We start from the raw sequence: 14,681 nt of genomic DNA on the forward strand, positions 1-14,681 counted from the left end.
CACCAAACTTAGAGGAATTGCCTGTCTTCAAATTTCCAGGCTAGCATCAAGTCTGCGCTTGGAGTTACTCAAGCTTTTCACATCCTAATGCCAGTAAGCTCAGTTGTGTATGTTACCGTTATGGTTGGGTGATAATATTGAAGCTGTTTCACGCTTTTAATGTGCTAGTTTTCTCCATATGTACTTCACATCTCGTTGAGGTAGACACCGTGTATTCACAAGGGAATCACTCCATTCGTGTAATTCCTGTGTGTGTGTAGGGCTCCGACACCAGATGCAGGCAGACCTGAACCAGCGAACAGAAGGCATCCTGTGCTTTCGGGGGCGTGGGGCTTAGTGTGGTATATAAGGAGCTGGCTTTTTCTCCTGCGAGTGGAACACTTTACAGCTCTCGGGTTACTCGAGTGTAGAGATCTTAGCAGCTTCCTCGTACCTTGCATGTGTGATATGTGCATGTGTGATTTATCAACTGTCTGCGCCAACGCAGCGCGCATCAGACCGAGTGCGTGCGGGAGGGTGCTCGGCCAGGGGCTGTGAAGCATTCCGTGTTGTAATTTCGCCTTGCAAAGCGGTATGATACAATGTTGCTGAGCAGAAAAGCGCACGGTAGATTTAATGTAGCCAATTGTGTACTTTTGAAAAAAAGAGTAACTGTTCGGTGTGAGTTAATTTTGGATTTTTTCAGCATCTCTCTTTTAGGCTTTGTGCTGCATTCTTCTAGACAAATGCGTATTCCATGTGGGCCACTGTTCTGCTAAATGCTCTCAGTTCTCCTTTTGCAATCAAGATTATGTTGCTAAGGAGATTTTGCTTTTATTGGTGCCATTGATTTGTGTTAATACGTTTTGAATACCTCTCGGTATTCTTCCGTAGACAAGGCCAAAAGAAAAACTTCCCTGAGTTTCCCGATTTACATTACAAATGGAGCGGTGGTGTAATGAAGCCGATATAAAGTGGGCAGTTGAAAGGGAACTAAAGAAGGGCACTCAAGTGAGAAATGAAGAAATGTGCCGAGAGCGGTCTGCGGCCGCCTTCGGCCCAGCTGCAGGAGCTGGCTCAGGCCAGCGGCCGGGCAGCGCGGAGCCCGTGCCTCGTCCCCGCGGACCACCCACTCGCTGCGGAGGGCTCCCCGGATTACCCTGGCGCTTCCGACCACGGCGGGGCCGGCGGGCGGCCACAAAGCGGGGCCCCCGGCCCCTTCCCAGCGCCCCGCCGATGGGGAGCGGGGCCCCGGCCCTGCGGAAGCGCTGCGGGCTTCTCCAGCTCCGCACCCAGCGCGAGGGGAAGGGGCGGGGGGAATCGCACATCGGACGCGTCTCTCCCAGCGCTTAGACAAAAAACGCTTTTCAACAAAAACAAAAGCAAGCCGTTCCCCCTTCCCCAACGACAAGCTTCCTTCGTGCTCCGAGGTGGTTCTGCTGGAGAACAGCCCCAGGAGGGCAGCGGGCATACTGCCCCGCGTGCGTGGACGAGGCCTCCTCAAACGCTCTCCTTCTTCCATGTTACATGGGGGGACTCAAAGACCTGGTCGTTTGTATACGAGGAGGCTGGAGATTCACATCCAAAAGCCAACAAGTATGCCCATCCCTTCCAAGCATAAATCTCCAGCCTGTGGTGACCTCAGCCCCACCCGATGTCAGGGTGACACGGCTGCATGAAGGGCCTTGGCTGAGCGACGTCTGTGTTTGCCAAAGCAATGGTGGCTGAGCTGCGGGTACTTAGAGGTAAGGACTCTACTGCACAGCATCCCGGTGTCACAGGAAGCCCCGTTCCTTGTGCCAGTACCAGGGCCGGGATGGTAGCTCATTTGAATACCTTATTTGGATTTGCTTCTCTGCTGATTCACTGGCTAGGTGGTGGTAGCAGAAAAGTGCAGCCTTGACTCCTGTATTTGGCCTTTAGAAAACTCTATGTATTAAATGAGCTCTGCTTGTATGCCCGTGAAGATCCGGATCATAGAATCGTAGGATGGCCTGGGTTGCAAAGGACCATAGTGATCATCTAGTTTCAATCCCATGCCATGTGCAGGATCGTCAACCACTAGACCAGGCTGCCCAGAGCCACATCCAGCCTGGCCTTGAAATGCCTCCAGAGATGGGGCATCCACAACCTCTCTGAGCAATCTTGGATAGTTAATGAAGTGACAGTGAAAGACATAATGATAGCTACTGTATCCAAATTCTGCAAGTCTTGTTTCAGCATAGCATCATACTTGCAATTTTGTGCTGTTCTATATTAGCATCACAGTTCTAAGTGAAATCCTTTGTAGTGTTCCAAGAATCTATCCCTAAAGACATTGTCTTTCATATCCTTTTCCATACCTTTTCCAGTACACTCTATGTAAAAGGCTGGATTTTATATGAGATAATGAGTTTTGAGGTTAATGAGGATAGGGCCCAGCATTCCTACTGTATTGTGTGCCATTGAGTATACAGTAGAAATAAATTAAGAGAGGCAGACAATGTTTTAAAATCCTCTTTCATTTAGGCATTTTGTTTAGCATTCAGAACACAGCCACATTACATGATTAGCTGATTTTAATGAGTGTCCTCTAATCAGTTAAACGAGTGTGTGGAAAACCTAAAAAGATTATATTTGCAGAGACAGTCTGTTTACATTGTTATACCTCTGCTAAGAGGATACTTGGCATGTATGATGCATCTAAGAAGAAAAAAAATAATGTGGAAGGCCAAAGAAACCTTGAAGACAATCGGATCCAGCCCATTCTCCCTTTCCCCACAATGCAAGCTCTGATGACTTAGTATTTTAATTAATGTCAACCCTTACCATCAGTGCTCATGGGAACAATCATTAAACCAACACAAAAACATTTTAAATGGCTGGCAACCTACCAGATACTGAGCTAAGCATTCCCATGGTAGAGTGGACGGTTTCATAGCCAATTCTGCTCTGGATTAAATACATTCTCTAATAGTTCTGCCTTGAAAGCCTATTATTTTCATACTAAATAATACAATATGGTTTCTAAGTTCTATTTTAAAATGTTTTTATATTTACTTCCCAACACTGGTATCAACGTTATTTATATTGGTGTGGTTGAATTTTACTTTGTTACTACTAAGACTTGTTTTTCTTTTTCCTCCTTTCCCCCCCATTTTGGTTTCCTTGCTGCTAAATCAAAACCACAATTTTTTTCTCCCAGATAATTCACATGATCAAGCACAGTCTAAACCAGCAATCAGTTTCCTATGCAGCTCTGAAAATCGCTGGCTGAGTGACTTTTTAAAATGGGATGACTTATTTATGTACATTTGGTTTTGCACGGCAGGAAGTTAGGCACATCTCTGTCTATCCCGTGAGTACTCTGCCCTCCTCACTGCTGCAATGTTTGCTTACCAAGTATACTAAGCAGTGTGATCTTTCCAATTCCTCGAAGGCTTTTTCCCCACTCCTATCTTCTGTATTTCCTGTTTGCTCAAATTGTTTAAACATGGAGCTCAATGAAGGCTGTTAGTGCTGACTGGAGCCACACATAATGTGGCCACATGTTGTGTGAGCTTTGCAACTTGTCTGATAATTTGCCTCAGGCTTGACCTGAAATACCCTTGCTGTTCTCATTCTTGGCCCTTACTGAGAAGAGGCAGACACTCTTGTTTGCTTGATGAGCGTTGGGGAGGTCCAGGTCCCCAGATGTGATGTCAGAGCCCTCATTGAATCTGCCCAAAGAGGGGATGAAGATGAAGCCAATAGTGTGGAGTGAAGAAAGGGAGGAGGGCAGTGCTCATCCCTCTTCTGTGCTGCGTGTGGGGTGGGAAAACCCACCCGTGTGGCATTGAGTACTGGTGCATCTTTTCCATGGAGAGGCTACATGCTGCAAGGAAGGAAGCCCAAGTGGGCAGACGGGGAGGAGACTACTCTCCACTCCTTTCATCACAATTGCTGATGGCACTGAAATGGACATGGAAAGGAGAGAGATTTTGGTTGACATCAGTTGGCACAAAAAGGGCAGTGCATCTGAGACCAAACCAAGGATAACAGAAAACATAGTGAAATGTTGTAGCTCTGAGAATTTACTCATTAGAAGAAATGCTTGTTGGACGTAAAATAAATGAGCCTGGGGGAATCCAAAAGACGGAAAGTCACAAGAAGAATACAGGTGCACTGCTATCCAACAAAAGGCATTAATTGGGAAAATGGATTTCAAGTGATGAAGTATTTTGTTGCAGTGCAAGTGCTCACAGTACGTTGAGCTGTAGGATTGATGGGTTGACAGGACTGGTCAGAGTGTGGAAATAAATTCTAGAAATCTAAAAGGCCATGGAAGCTCCAGCAACAAACAGTGCTAAAATAGTCTGTAAAGCGAAGAACAGACTAGAAAGGAGGAACAGGAAAGTTTTGGGAGGCTGGAATTTAGGGAGAGGATGTAAATTGAAGAGTAGTGAAAATCAGTGGATTTTAGTGAGGGAAGACAAATAGCACACACACACACAAATGATAAGAAAGAAAAAAAAAAAAGTAAAGTGGAAATTCCAAAGACCAGAAAGGAAAGGATTTAGAGGTGAAATGGGGAGAGTTATGTGAATTAAAACTGTGGGGAGAAAAGCGACATCGTCACAGAGAAAAGGGCAAAAAAATGGAGCATGGTCTCTCTTCATAAATAACAACGTACAATTTGGGTATGGTCTCTTTGGGAATATCTTTAAGCCTTCAAAACATGGAAACTTTAAAGGCAGTGATCACAATCTGTGTTTCAGTGTGTTCATTTTATAGGAAAACTGGGGACAACTGTTACTACTCCCAATTAAGAATGTACTTCACATAGATGCCTTTTTTATTTTTATTTTTATTTTTTTTTAATTATAGGAGTCTTGTCACCATGAAATGTATCAGATATTGTGCCCCATCTATCTCAGCAATCAAGACCCACAACACATTCCTATGCTGTTGTCAGATCCTTCTCTGGCATTTCTTCATTCGCTGCCTGAATTCCCTAGCACTGGGAAATAGAATGGCAGAAGGGTAAAGGGACTGCATTTACATTTCCTAAGCTGCGGTTAACAACTTTCCCCATTAAACTGTGATTTTCCTTGAGGATGAAGGGCTGTTTTCGAGCACACTGTAAGGATCTAATCACTTTTGGATTTTTTTCCTTTCTTTCAGTTTATGACCGATATTACAAATACATGCTGTAAAACCTGCGGTTGCTACAACGTCCAGAAAGTCTCTGGCAAAGTCATCATCTGTTACATGAAGGTGAAATCTGTTGCAGACAGATGAATAGTTTCTCTAGCCGAGGCATATAAATACACCAGCAGAATTTTCGTGTGGATTTCTCCCCTAGGAATAATGAACAAATATACAGAATTTAGCATGCCATGTCAGACCACTGGCTCAGGACAGTTGTTCAAAGGAACTAAAAGAGCTGGGGCTGGGCAGCTAAAGGCAGCTTAAGGTTGATGCAGCTTCACCTGTGACAAAGATCTCGTCTCTTCTGGTAATTCAACTACGAAGCGTCTAGTGCTCTCATTTACATAGCAAATAGAGGTTCTTATTTATAGAGCAAAGCTGAGAAGTTCAAATTAGGCTAGCAAACATTTTTCTGTGTGTTGTACAAATACATGTGTTAGAGTTGGACCTTGTTCCAAAGAACGTGCAAGTAGTTAAACAAGAGAGGCAAACAACACCTGATACAAGCATAGTATCCTGTTAGTTCCCTTAAAATAATGATGCTTCTTCACCATTTACCCCTGCTTGCTTCAAGCGTGCCAAAGCTAGCATTGCCTGTCACTGCTACTGCATACCAAGCATCCCTGTCACCCTCACAGCAAGGGTTTACTTTGGGATCTATGTGTTAATCAACAGGATCTTTCTGCAGTGGCTTTTTGTTTTCTTTTTTCTTTCTTTTTTTTTTTCCTTCTAAGAAGCAATTATCTTTCTCAGGTCTAGTATGAATAAAGCGAAAGAGGAAAAAGACAGAACAGCTGGCACAAAAAGCTCAGGACGGTTTGTTTTTCTTCCCGAAATGCAAGGCATCTCACTCCTGAGAAGTTTTGCTTCTTTCTAGCAGAGTACAGATCTCTTGCTTTTCCCCATTCAGGTTAGTTGAATGTTAAAACTGATTTTCAAAGATCCTTTTTTCCTTTCTCCATAGTCAGCAGAGAACTGACTCAGCATCTCAACAACAATGCATTTAGAGCAGGCATTAGTTTTGAAAATGTTGATTCAACTCTGTGAGAGACCATGGCAACAAAGATAGGATGAAGACCTTTGAAGAAACCTTTGAATACTGTTTAGAAGAAGGAGAATGGATAGGAAAACAGAGGGAAGGAGAGTAGGATTCATTTGCTTCTTAGCGATGCTACCATTTTAAGGGGCAGTACTAATTCCTATAATAGATTTCACTCCTGGGCAAAGAATGCTAGCAAAAAGCCTCAAATGAGTGCCACTTCCCATTGAGATAATGTCTAGGGTTGTAGGGAGGCTTTTTTTCCCCGTGTTTGTTTTGACAAGTAGATTCTTTTGCTTTATCTCCCTTAAACAAGAGAAGTTTTAAGGCTTAAAGATTTGAGCCCTCTGAGAAATCAAAACTTCAGTCTTTGAGATTGCGCTAAGTATATTTACTCAAGATTTATGACAAATCCCACAGAAGGAAGGAGAATGCTTAATACAATTCAAATAGGCTGGAACTTACCATCTAAATAAGGACTAATCTACTGCCCGCCTGTGCTTCCCTAGGAAGAGACAGCACCACTCTTGGTGTAAAACAATAGGGGACTTTAGGGAAATAGAAAGTCTGAGAATCCTCAGTGTCTATTCAGGGGTTGTCTCCTTTTAACTGACATTTCAAAAGTTATGCCCGCTCATGACAAATGCAGTTTTTGGGTTTTGCAACTTTCATTCTTTTTATGATTTTCTGCCCGTGCTAAGAAATTCCTATAATACTCTATCTGCTCTAACTATAAATGTGGAAGAATTTTGATCAAAGGAGACTATTTTAACAGCTGTCTTTCAAGGCAGCATGTGCAGCTCTCTTGGCAGCTTCAGCTATTAAGTTCAGAAGAAAACAGAAGTCTTTGCATGACTGAGGTGTCAAAAATATTGAATATATTGTCTTTCCTTTGGGATCTCAAAGCCACAGTCAGGCAATAAAAGAGCCCTGCAGCAGGAATCCTTGATTTAGTTCAAAGTGATCAGAATGATTGCTTTTGTGCGGTGTTTTGTTTTCCAAAAGTGTTCATAACCTGCCTTATCCAGCTATTTGTTGGCAGAAACAGAATTTTATTTTCTTGGATAAATATGGTCTGGGATTAGTTACAGGAGAAAAGGAGGGCCTGTTGCTCTTTTTGCCAAAGCAGAGAAGAGGGACTCCCCTCCCATTACCTTTTCACAGCCAGGGGAAATGAACGCTTCCATTATGCCGGACAATGAGGAGCAGGAGGAGCAGGTGGTGACTGCTACTAATCAGGAAGTTAAGTAATAGCAGTACTTGAGCACTTTCTAAAGGATTACTGTTTATGGGAAGATTTGTCCTCTATCTGGGCACCACTGGAAGGAAAACAGAGAAAGAAAGATGAAAAGGTGCCTATTAGTTACAGATTTTCTATCCGCTCCCCAGCTCCTCACACACATGTACACACACAGCCCACTGCCCTCCCTCTCCTGCCCCCCCCAAATGTTCAAACTACTCCAGCAGACAACTGGTAAACCCATAAGAACAGATCCTTCACTTAATCCCATCCCTGATCCTTCACACACCAAAAAGTCCGGCTACAGTCTAGGCACAACTTGCTGCTTGGCTGACTGGAAGGAACGTCGTTTCTTCTGGGCACACTTATACATCTAAGGCCTCTACCTGCAACTACGCCTTTTGGCATGAAGAAAAAGAGAACTATTATTGATATTTTCACATATTACCTGACAGATACCCATAAAGAGGCCTGGATTTGCTGAAGAGAAGCAACTGCACATCCCAAAGTCTTCTCTGTAAGGTACCACAATGCCATTTTAGAAGTTTTGTCTGGTTGACTGCCAAATCTCATCATCTTCACAGTTGACCAGAGGCTTCCACGTCTTCAAATTTGAGTGACTCTGTTTCAAACCTTTCCTTTATCTGTCTCTTGCAGCTTTTACTAGTCTCAAGTAGACAGTGACACATCGCTCGGATATACAGATGTAAAAGTAGATCAAATTTGATATACAAATCAAATACTGAGCTTTAGAACTGCCGAACTCATGAGCTCCATCAGAATCCCAGCATCCCACAGGCTGCCCTGGCATCCCAAGGGGATTCAGAGCCAGGACCCAGCAGGTTGTCCCATGGCATTTGCTTCTTTTTGTGCAGGGAGAAGAGAAAGTAAGCGATGGACTCACAGTGACTTAGCACTGCCACACTCCTGCTGAGGAGAGACTAGTGCATGTATTTCATATGCCTTCTTAGCAAAAAAAAAATAAAAAAAAAAATAAAAATTTAACCATAGGTCACAGCTCCCTCAAAGTGTGTTAGGTGCTCTTGTTTGGGTTACCTTTTTCGATGGTACTTTATGAGGCTGACTTTTTTTAATTCTTGGATAAATGCAGCCGTACCACTCCTTCATGTCATGAATCACATTTTTGCAGGTCACACCTCTGAACTAATGTGATTTCTGCAAATGAATTGTGACCCTGGGCCTCGCTGTGTTGCCATCATGTCCTAGAAGCATAAAGGAGTGTCCTGCAGATCGCCAAGCACAAAGCTCTCTACATCTGCCACAACTCCTCCAGGACAAATCCTTCTTTTAAATACTGTTTGCTCCAGACATTTTAGTGCCACTGTTTGCTTTCTTACGTGTTGACATTGTGGCTTAGCTTCCTCTGAACATTTTTGTCTGAAAGATCATTATTTTCTTTTCCAAGAGGCCCATGAACAGACTGATTGTGCTTCATCAATTTTAAATTTTGACTGTCTGCCAATTGCTTTCTAACCTAAAGCCAATCAAAATTTAAGAAGATTCAGAAAACAGGGAAAGAGGAGCACATCCACTTCAAAAAGGTTACCCACTGTTTGTTGTTATTGTTCTGTTTTGTCTCAGGCTCTATAATGATGGCTTTCAGCATCTTGGCTCCACTCGTGGGCCCTTGTTTAAAGCGCAGTGCTGCACCCACCCTTCCCCAGGACTGGGGCACAAGCACACTGTTGTGCAGCTCAGCGTTTGCATTCCAACACATGCTGACTCCTGATTCCCATCTCAGGAACCACTGAGAGATACCTTCTATAGCTCCCTTTAGGAGAATGATTATTTATACAGTCTGATAGTGATAGGACAAGGGAGAATGGCTTTAAACTGAAAGAGGGGAAATTTAGGTTAGATGTTAGGAAAAAAAATATCTGTTCTGAGGGTGGAGAGGCACTGACACAGATACCCAGAGAACCTGTGTGTGCCCCATTCTTGGAGGCACTCAAGGCCAGGTTGGATGGGGCCCTGGGCAGCCTGAGATGGTGAGTGCCAGCCCTGCCCACAGCAGGGGATTGAAACTGGGTGGGCTTTAGGGTCCTTTCCAACCCAAGCCATGCTATTGTTCTATGATATGATTCTGTATGCGTGTGTAGGGACTTCATTTTCACAGCTACTGATTATCATAGGATGACTTGGAAAAACTGTAGAAAGGCTGTGTTGTTTTTTTTTTTTTTTAATGTCTAGTTTTGCTTGTTTTAATGGACTAAATATAAGCCGATTGATAGGTTTCAGATATTTTATGAGTGAGACTCTAACCTAGCTGCATGCCTGGGAACTAATAAATTCAATTAGTACACAGTACACAGAATAATTCAGGTTCAACGCTGCTTTTCTGATTGTGGGATCTACATCTTCTGAACAGGAATAGGTGAGCTGCTGGCCTCTGTTGTCATCAGGAACCACTGTACATATTGGAGGGTGGGCAGGGGAATTCCTGCTTTACAGAGATGCTCTGATTTTCCTGCAGGCTCACACTGGTACCTGAAAGGTATACTGTAATTGTTTGTAGTCAATTTTTGTCCCAAACTGAGTAAAAAATGATGATAGCTTTGATTTTGTATTTCTGAAGACCTTGTTAATTATCCAGTATTTCAGCACAGTTCATTTAATAAAAAAATCTTTAGAAAAATATTAATTTTTGAAGGTTTAAAGGCTTTCTGTCTTCTTTGTGTCAATGGTTTGGAAGATATTTTGGCTTCAGATTTAGAAAAACAAACAGCAAAATGGAGATTCTGCTCATGTAAATGTATTAGATACTTTCACCGTATCCCTTATGCAGAATAAAAGAGCTTGGCAACAGACAAAAGACAAACATTACTAGCAGTTTACCAATTAACAATGCTAATGATGAATGCTGTTATTACTACAGCAGTTGAAGGTGACAACACATGCTGCTGGGGTTCATTTTGGGGGCTGTAACAGAGGGATCTGTGTTTGCACTGTGCTCAGTGTGTGAATAGGAGCGAGCCAAAAGGGCAGCCAGTAGACAGCCTCAGCTCTGATAAATCAAGTTCTGTACACAGAAGGTGGACATGCATGCAAAGAAGTGGAGTCAAGGTGGAAAACTACTTTTCAAAAACCAGCTTAAACCATATGACTGCATCTATGTCCCTTGAGGGAGGAAAGAAGAGCTGCTTCCCGCTGCTTCTCTTCTGCCAAACTTTGAATGAAAAACGTCGCCCAGGGCAGGTGCCAGTGTCCAGAGGAGGATTTCCAGACTGTGAGCCCCAGCCTCAGGGAGGGGAGATGGCCTCAAGCTGTGCAGAGGAATCCCAGAGGGGTCTGCATTACTTCAGTGTTCTGACAGTGCTGCCTTCGGTTTCTCTCTGGTCAGCGTGCTGGTGGCTGAAAACTCTGTTCAGGTACTCCCAACTCTCTCTTTACAACGTGTTAGACTATTTTCTGCAAGAAATATGGTGTCTAATTCAGGAATTTAGCTCTGGAAAGCATAAACTAGAAGTTATGAGTGGCAGTGAAGAGTATAATCCTTGTGGTTTAGGCCAAAAGCCAAGGGAGATGTACTGTGACTATGCATGGCTTGTTCTAGGAAATCAGGCTAACTTCTGCTATTTTTTTCTTAGTGTTGACAATGGTTAAATGCAGAATAAAAGAAGAGTATGAAATACCAAGAAAAGTAAAAAATGTGTGACTTCATTTATAGTTAAATTTTCAGCAAAATAAATATGGATTACCCCAAAATATCTCCTAAATAAATATTTTTATATTTATATATTTAAAATAATAGTTTGTAGAACACTGTCTTGAAGTGCTAAGCTGAAAAGAGGACTAAAGTTATAAAGTACTTAAGACCAAATTATATATGTCTGAAAAGAGCACAGAAGGAGACAGTTTTTGGACTTGATGATCTTAGTGGTCTTTTCCAACCTTAATGATTCTATGTTTCTGTGAATTTTATAGAATTAACTGACCTCAACCAGTGTTAAGGATTACTTTTTTTTTCCTGTAACAAAGCAATATGTAATGTGACCAGATCTTGTATAGAAAAGTCAGAAAAACTGGAGGAATAGAAAGGTTGGGTTTGTTTTCTTTGGAAGAGTCAGCTTTAGCGTATCTCCAGCAGCAAGCAGCGGGGTAGTTGGGCTCTTGTTCACTTCTTTCATGTGCTCTCACCCTCCTGCAAGAGCTCTTTCCTCCTCTTACCTATTGCTGTCTCACAAACTGTTGTCATCACCTTTACAAAAGCTGCATTAAGCACAACGACTTTATTCAGAGAAAAAACAAAAGAGATGAAGTAGCACTTGCAGCAAAAATCAAATATGAACCAGTAACGTTCCAAGGAGCACAGAATTTCCTAATTGCATTGCCAGGCTAACCAGTAAGATAAGATACAGGACTGCTTTAGATCAATGGTCAGTATATCCTTGTTAAAGGATGTTTTGCAATGTTGTCCGGGAAAGACCAACAATTACTCTCTAAAATAACTTCATAAAAGTACTAAATTTACTATATGAGAAATCTTGGCTTACTTCAGCATTGTGTGAAGTACAAAATATCATTTTAGATGTAGTCTAGGTGATTATGAGTACGGCATATCTGATATTGATGTACAATATGGTGGGAAGAGTGCTTTCATTAGTGTCCAGGCATTAAGAAAAAATAATGTGTGAATCATCCACCTACAACTTTAATTGAACCAAAAGGTTACTAGGCTGCACGGACCACCAGCATCATCTAAAGAAGGAAAAAGAAACAAATGTTTAAGTCATTGAGCATCCCACCCACGCTCCACTTGTTAGTTCCACTCAGCCTGTACTAACACTGCAGTTGTGCATCAGTGATATGTTGTGACCATCTGGCTTCCCTTGGAAGGACATGTGGACAGCTTATCTTCAAAGATACAGCACTAACAGCTGTATCAGGACAAAGAATGGAAAACAGATCTAAGTTCATCTTCTTCCATGAAGGACCAAATGACCTGCATTTGGCAGTGCTGTTTTAAATGAAGACACTTGAATTAGATCTCCATATACCTCCCTGTCTCTTTGTAAAATATGCTATACATCTGATTTTAGTTTAAAAACACCAGTTATAGAATGCATCCATAGAACATACTGGCAGATGAATATTCTTTCCCTAGCTAGTGAAAATGAGGAATACTCTGTAAGATAAAAGTTAGAAAAATTACCCATTACAGACCATACGATCATTAGCTTTCTCTTCCTAGTAAACACTAAATATTGACTGTGAGATGTTTACGACTGTCCTTTAACTCTTGCAAAGATACATCTGCAACATTAAGAAAACAGCTTTGGACAGAAAGGTAGAATTTCCTTTTCAAATCAAGGCCATACATCCCATTCAGCTATGAGAGGTATTGCATTGCTTCCTAAATTACTCAGTGTCTTTACTTCCTGCTTACCTGTTGTGAAACTAATGTGTTCCAGAAAGGACAGAGTGACTTGAGCATCTGAATTCCTGCAGGGAGCATGGAGGTGAAGTACTTTTTAATTGTTTTTACTCTGCAAATAATACGAAACCAAGGACATGGTGAAAGGACTCCATATCAAAATGTATGCTGCTTCATTCATCACAAGAAGGGATCGTGAATCATACACACAAACTGAGATTTGATTCTTTCTGTCTCTTGGCTGTGATATTATTTTTCTCCATTCATTTTCTGTGAAACAGGAAATTACTTGTCTTCTCCCTTAAGAAAACACCTTCATATAATCTGCTTTGTTAAACGACTCCTAAAGATTAATTCTCCTTGTGAAAGCATGTGAAGATTGCGCCCTTACTGCTGGTAAAGTACAAAGGACATGCAGAATTGTCCACTAAATATTGTAAAATAAAAGGGAGAAATACTCTTCACTTTTAAGAGGGCAATTCCACTGTTACCTGCATATGAATGGCTGTGGTATCATGTGTCCTGAATGGCTCACTGTGCAGCGAGCTTGCAGTGGTTTTACAATTTCTGGTCAGACTTCCTACAGAAGTGTGCATGCAACTGTATAAATGTTCTTTGTACAAGTGATATTTCCAGTGTCAGACTTGCAAAAGAGACGTTATTCAGGCAAAATCACTCCCTCCACCTAACTGAGAGACAGAAAGATGAGGAGATGAACATTCATAACACTTTGCTAAGTGATTCCTTTCATCTTAAGGCATTCTCTTTCTTCTAAGCTCCAGTATTAGCAGTGTGCATGCAACTACAGATATATGACAGTGCGCTGGAAAGATAAAGGGCAGGTAGAAAAAAATTCCTCTGATCTTTTCTTATCTTCCATCTCTAGGGTGCCCTGGATAAGCAAATGGAATAAACAAGACATGCAGATCCACATCCAGAGCAGCTTTCTGGAGGCATGAATATCACCAGGCCCTGCTGGCACTTCCCAGAGGAACCACCACTAGCTCACACATCCAAATGCAGTATCTTCTGCTGTGGTGACACACACCTGATTTTTTTTTTTTTTTTTTTTTTTTTTAAAGAGGAGACTCTCCTCCAACCCTTCAGCAACTAACTACAGGGCCTTTCAGAGAAATAGATCAAACGTCACACTTACAGCTTAAACACACACCTATCTCCCACATCACTTGTCCTCCCACTGCCTCCAAACCTAAGACTATACTAGGATTTACTAAGATGTAAAACCTTAAGATCCTTCCGCTCCTAGCTTACTTCCTAAATCATAGAATGGCTTACTTTGGACAGAACCTTAAAGACTCTTAAAGACTCACCAACATGTACAGGGTTAACAACCACTAGATCAATAAATGCTAACTGGGAACTGAACTCAGCTGCTCCTCGTTCCTGAGGTAATTGCAGGCATTTCTACAGCTGCTTCAGGGATGGCTGATACTTCAGATGTGTAGTGGTAGGGTTTTTCTGTTCTGTGCTTGATTTTTAACCTCCAGGTTATCTCTGCTAGCGAAACTATGGTTGCTCTTCTTACTGATGTTGACAGAATGAAAATACCTTGGTGCTAAGTGCTGCTTCTTTCGCAGGAAGAGACTTTTCATGCCTGCAGTGGACATTGAAGGTACAGGTTTTATTATCAAGTCTGTTGCTAACTTGTAATTAGACACATATGTTACATTCATTAGGAGTTAACTTGAAAATGTTTTTATCACTCAACTTGCTTTTGCAAACTTTTGATCATAGCATAGAGACAGCAAAGAAGAAGCAACTGAGCTCCATCTGAACAAAACAGTAGAAATTGCTGCTTGATCATCAATATATCTTTTATGATTTAGGTTGATAAAGGT

This window comes from Meleagris gallopavo, chromosome 4 (assembly GCF_905368555.1).
Source record: "Meleagris gallopavo chromosome 4, MGAL_WU_HG_1.1, whole genome shotgun sequence".
Lineage (NCBI taxonomy): Eukaryota > Metazoa > Chordata > Aves > Galliformes > Phasianidae > Meleagris > Meleagris gallopavo.